The following is a 6,540-nucleotide window of genomic DNA, read 5'->3' as shown; positions in this document are numbered from 1 at the left end:
CATGTTTCCTGGGATTGTGGGGTTTGTACTCTCTGCTGACTCAGGTATGGCTCACACAGCTGCGACCTTCTTTGAGGAGGTCATCATAATCTGGGACAACTGTTAGCCTGTTACTCAGAGAACATCTCATGTTCTCATCTTCTTTCCACATCACGGTCAGATGAATTTTTCAGGGTGGCGAGACTGACCACAAGAATTTATATTGCTTTGAGTCAGATCCTCATTCTCCAGTTGATCACTTTCATCAGCATTTTAAATAAATCCGAGGCACTGAGAGCCCCAGCACTAGTCAGTGCCTCATCTATGGTTTCCTATGGGAGCTCGTTTATCTCAGGGAAGCCTCCCTGAAGTGGCTAAAGCTTCTCTATAGCAGCTATAACCCACTGCTAATAAAAAAATCTGAGACCTTTTACCCTAGTCTCCAAATGAATCTAAGGTTGCTCTGATGGGCTGCAGGAAGGTTTGAGCCATAAGACACACAATGGTTGCTAGTCTTTTCTCGTAAACATTAGATGTCCCAAGGTATCTCATCTCCTACACAAACCAGCCCGAGTTCTAAAGATCTACTTGGTTTCTGCCCATAGAAGACATGAATTTCCCTCTTTTCATAAGTGTAGGTACAGATTTCAGTAACTGTTCTTTGAAAGGGGAAGACCCTTCTGCCCACCCAGGATAAATGTTGGTACTTGTTGTTACATATGGTGGGGTGTGGACCTGAGGCTGGGAAATCCTCTATCTGGGGCATAGTTAGCAACCACAAGGGCACCATTAGGGCAGCTGTCTTTGGACTTATCATCTATCTGCAATCCAATTCTCAAATTCTCCTCATTAGTAGGAAATAAAGTGGAAGACCATTTATTACTCTGTTGGCCATAAAATTTCATCAGAATGCTCCCTGCCATTTTCCATGGATTTTCCTCAAATCCCATTAGCTAGGTTATAAGGCCCTCATCCTTTCTAATCCAGAAAATCACATCTATATCCTCATCACCAAAACCATCAAGAACTCTGAACTCTGAAGGTCCTGAGATTTTATCCTACTTGCAACTTAACAAGTTAGTCTGATACAGTTTCATGGATGGCGGTAGAAGACATGAGACTCTTCAGTCAGAGGAAAAGGACAATGTATAACTTAACAGCCATAGAAGTAGCTTGAGTATCAGCATTTGGGGAATGGCTCCCTGAGCCCAATTCCTACAGAATGACACAAAAGAATCCAGATGACACTTCCATATCCAGTGGGTTGTGTTACAAAGAGGAACTTTGAGCTTCGGGAACCTAAACATTTTTTAAAAGGGCAATACTCATTGCTGTCCTTTGCTCTGAAGAGAGACACTCTAGTTCCCAAGGCTGTTTGCTAAACGAACCTCCTTGAAGAGATCACCTAGAATGAAGAGCAGTCAGTGACTTGCTCATAGGATGTGCAGCAACACAAGAGACCCACGGAGATTTGACTCCCAACAATACACATTCTCATCTGACAGAATATTCTTCCAGCTGTTCGCAGTTATTCTGAAATGTATGTGTGTGGCCTAAAGCACTGAAAGAAAATGCGACAAAAATTTTATCATCAAAATCATGAGGAAAGAATATTAAGTATTTGCCTCCAGAATGATTCTGAGATGGATAATAATGATGAAGCCTTTTGGCCTTTAATGCACCTAGGAAATAGCAGAGCGATACTTTCTAGGGGCTTTTTAAAAACTAAACTTATTTTGAGATCACTGTAGATTTACAAGACGTTGTAAGAAAGAATACACAGAGATTCTATACATCCTTTACTCAATTTTTCCCAATGATAACATCTTGCAAAAAAAGAAAGGTACAATAGCACCTCCAGGTTACTGACATCAATACAGTAAAGACATAGAGCACTTTTATCATCACCAGGATTCTGTCATGTTGCCTTTTTTATAGTCAGCAATATCTTTTTAACATTCCCAGTTTTCTCTAAATATACTTTCTTCACTTACCAGTGAAGAAATAGGGTTTTAAGTATGTCATCTTCTTGGTTTTAAGGTAAGTCAGTGCTTTAATTAGTTTGCCACAGACCAAAGGGATAAGATGGTTGACACTTGGCAAGAAAATATTTTATTTTTTTTAAATATAAATAAAATGGCTTATAATAGAACGTTCAGAAAGCACAGTAACAAGAAAGTGAGAAAAAAAATCATCTACTGCCCAGAGACAACTATTTACTAATTTGGTGTATTTCAATTTTTTTTTTTTAATTTGCTGAGAAAGGGGGGCAGACAGACACAAACACAGATTGAGAGAGAGAGCTATTATTTACCTATCTACCTATCTATGTATAAATACATTTTTTTCTTTACATTCTGGAAATCAATCATATCCATGAAAGAGACAGGCAATTCTTATACCCTTTTTCTTTCACCTTTACAGTAGAAAGACAAAGGATGGAGACAGCAGGCTTTATGGGCAGTTTGTCAAACTCCAAGACTATAACCAATTAAAGTCACCCTACACAGCGGGAATAGGGACTTCCCATCAACAAGCAGATAGCCAGGGGCTTCTGCAGGGGCTGAAAGAGAAACAAGTCCACTAGTTTCTGGGTTTGGCAGGCAATTGGAAGGAGACCAGAGCGCTAAGAAAGTGGTTACATGCACCCAGACTGGCACATTTTCAATAATCATTAGGTTTACAATAAAAAAGGTGTTAGACGCAATGGTGTGAAATATGCCACTATCTCCTCAGAGGTCAGAGCGTGAGTCACTATGAATTAGTCAAGCGTGGCCCTTTTTATGTGCACTCACCCCTCTCATCAACCAAAGGCCTTGTTCCTCTATACTGCCCCCACTTCCACCCCCACTTCAATGCCAGGCCCCAGCCTCACATCTACTCATGACGGGGGAATTCTGCCAACAGCATTCCAAATGCCAGTGGGCTCATAGGTCAATGCTGACTCAAACAAGCCTTTCCAGTGAAACCATAATTACCTTCCAATCTCAGAACAGGATTTACAAATGCATTATTTATGGGTCATCCTTTTATACATGATCTCATACATTTTAGTCATACTAATTCAGTACTTCCCATTAGATTTTAGGTTTTTTATGAGATTTTACTATAAGGAAAATCCCCTTATGGATGTCATTACAAATGAATTACTGGAACAACAACAAAACTTTGTTAACTTATACATGGTCACATGTGGAAAAGTGTTTATCCCTTCCTACATTTCTGTTTACATTAAGAATGCTTCCTTTCCTTTCATTCATAAGTGAGGCTGGGACTAAATTAAGTTTAAAGTGCTGAGGGATATGGTTTCTAATAGTAAAACAAAATAATGTGGATGCACTTCAGAGATAATATTAACAGGATTTTATTCAAAAACTCCCATAGAACCTAAAATAACTATGTGACCACCAATATTGTCACCTATAAAATGGAGGTAATTCATGCCAACCTCATAGAGATGTCTTGATCCAACAATGGAGGCTGTGTGATCATTCTAGGAGTCCCAAAGACAGGTGCTTCTATGTCCTGACAGCCTAGAGGTGTCCTGCTGGTGAAAATCTCAAATTCAGTCACTGGCCCTGCTTCTTAGCCAGAAAAACAAGGCTAAATTAAAATCATAAACGGACGCTCATTAACCAGCTGGTGATTACGAACGAGCATGGCTCAAATTCTCCAAGTCTCACTTTATCTACAAAATGAATGGGAAGGAGAGTTGGGGAACAGCTAGACTAGATGAAAGGTTCTTAACCCCCGTGGTACATTCAGATCATCTCGGGCTATTTTTAAAGTCGTAATGCTCGGACCACACCTGAGACCAATTAAATCAGAATCTGTGGGGTTAAATCAGCATCAGTGATTTTTGAAGCTCCCAAGGTGATTACACTATGCAGTCAAGACAGAACCACTAGCTAGATGTGTAAGTCACAATTCAACTCAAAAATTCAATGAGTCTAAATAAAATATTTGATAGTATTCTGAAGAATAAGACACTACTAATGTTATTCTTGTCATGGGTCCATAAAGTTCCAATCCAACAACCACAGTATTCTCCGTAAGGTGGAGATGCCAGAGATGGGAGAGAGGGTCTATGAGAGGATAAAATTCTTTTTTTTTTTTTTTTTGGCAGAGCCATCCTGCCACCTGTTGGCAGCTCAGTTTGGGCCGGGAATCAAACCAGCGACCCTATTGCTCATCGCTCACACTCTTGAGCGAGCTCTTAACCAACTGAGCCACTCGACTGGCCAGAGAGGATAAAATTCTTTATGAGTGACTGTGTTTCATGGAGTTCTCAAACTTGCCTCAACCATTGTCATCTCTGACAAAGATTTCAAGAAGAACTATCATAAGATTTATGAGCAATGATGAGCTATGATGATGCTAGCAATGTAGTCTTGGGAAAATCATCTCATCTTATCGGTCCTCCTTGTCATCTGTAATAGAAGGGCGTTTGACTAGATTATATGTATCTCCACGGTTCATTCCAGCTTTCACCCTGAATGATTCCAGGGCACTGTTTTACTCATAGTGGGGAATTAAATGTCTGTGACAATAATACTTTCCTAGAGGAAGACATAAAAATGTGTCTGGTATTCAGTATTTCAAAAGGAAGTCAGAGTCCTGTGCTATTTAATTACGAAGAGGATTTTAATAAGAAATTTTACTTTGCAAATTTAGAGAGGAATGTTTACTATTGTATTCAAAGTAGGCAGATATCCTGGAGAAAGGTATCATATATAAAAGGTATTACTGTTGTAACTTAACCACAGCTTTTATGCCTTATTTTGAACCTTCATGATGCTGGAAATCCTGCTTATTGAAATTTTGTATGCAAAACATAGGGAAGGGCCAGTCGAGTGGCTCAGTTGGTTAAGAGTTGGCTTAAGAGCGCGACCTCTGAGCAACAGGTCTGCCGGTTCGATTCCTGCATGGGCCAGTGACACTGCACCCGAGCTGAGCTGTCGCTGAGCTGCCAACAGGTAGAGGATGGCTCAGCTGGTGTAACAAGATTGCCTGTTTAATGGTGGTCTATGCCCACCCGCAACTAAGACTGAACTTGGCACCTTGAGCTGTGCTGCCACCTGGATGACTCAGTGGATAGAGCGTGCACTCTTTAACAAGACTACTGGTTCGACTCCTGCTTGGGATGGTGGCTACGCCCACCTGCAACTAAGATTGAACATAGCAACTTCAGCTTAGAGGCCATGAGCTGCTGACGGGCAGGCAGATGGTGACTGGTGCCCTCCACAATGAAGACTGAAGAACAACAACTTGGCTGGTCCCCTTCCCCAATACTGGTCCCCTACCCCAATTCCCCAATAAAATCTTAAAAAAAAATAGGGAAGACGATATAATTAAATCATCCACAAGAAAAATGAATTCGTGTCACAATAAAACATAATGTTCTATTAAGAGCAAACTACATCTCAGGACTATCTTTCTGTTGACAAACTGTAACTATAGTTGGACGAAACCCTTTTGAAGTCTGTTTTTATGTGTGTACATGTTAATAAGACACTAAGCTTCTACATTGATCAAAATTTCTCCAGCTTGCTTGATAGTTTTTCTGTAGAACATGTAGAATGAACCGCACACACTTCCTTTCCTTTTAACTAAACGAATATGTTTATATATTTCAATTAAGTTGAAAGTTTCTTTCTTCCTTTTCTACATTATTTTATATAGGGTGTGTTATTAATAGTGAAACTTAAACAGGTTTGAGGCTATTGGGACAAAGTTGTGTTAAAACTAGAGTGGAAATGAAGGTGTTTATAGTGACAAATAAAGCTTTGGGTTATATCCCATTAGAAAGAGAATTTGTTAGAAATGTGTTTTTGTTGTGTATTTTGGTTAGGTAAATGCCCTTTAAAAAAAATAGGGGGGAAAAAGTGTGCATGTGGCTACTAGGTAGGCAAAGGAGTAGACTGGAGTTGACAGTTGTCATTATTTTTCTGTCCAGGATCTGAACCTTCTTACTTGGGGGAAATTCTCCATTGTATTATGTAAAGACACAGAACCCTTCTACCACTATAAAGATTTTAAAAATTTGATAAGAAAAAAAGATTTTTTTAAAAATCAGTACTCATTTTTCCATTCTCCTTGGCAACTAGAGAATGAACATGTGACTGAGGCTCAGCCAATGAGAGGTCACTGCCCAGGACTTTGAATCAGGAGCAGTGATTAAAAAAAAAAAAGACTGTGAAGAATCCATTGTGGGCAGCAACACCCACTTTCCAAAGGCATCGGGGGCAGCAGTCCTGCACTGCTGCTGATGGAGGTGATGATGCAAAGAGATGTATCCATGGTTCAGACAAGCAGCACCCTGCCTGCTCAGGCTTTTTAGTTTGATGTAGACTGTCGTTCTAGCTGCATGGAGGCCCTGTGTTCCTGATGATTTCTCATGCATGGTTCTCGAGCACTCCTGGTGATTTCCTGACCGAGCCAATGTTCTTTAAATAAATTCCTTTTCTACTTGAAATAATAATAATAATAATAATAATAATAATAATAATAATAATAATACCAGAATAGTAAATTTGTATAAACAACACAACAAGCAAGCTT

Source organism: Hipposideros armiger, unplaced genomic scaffold (assembly GCF_001890085.2).
Source record: "Hipposideros armiger isolate ML-2016 unplaced genomic scaffold, ASM189008v1 scaffold_444, whole genome shotgun sequence".
Taxonomy (NCBI): Eukaryota; Metazoa; Chordata; class Mammalia; order Chiroptera; family Hipposideridae; genus Hipposideros; species Hipposideros armiger.
Note: the sequence above shows the minus strand (reverse complement) of the source record.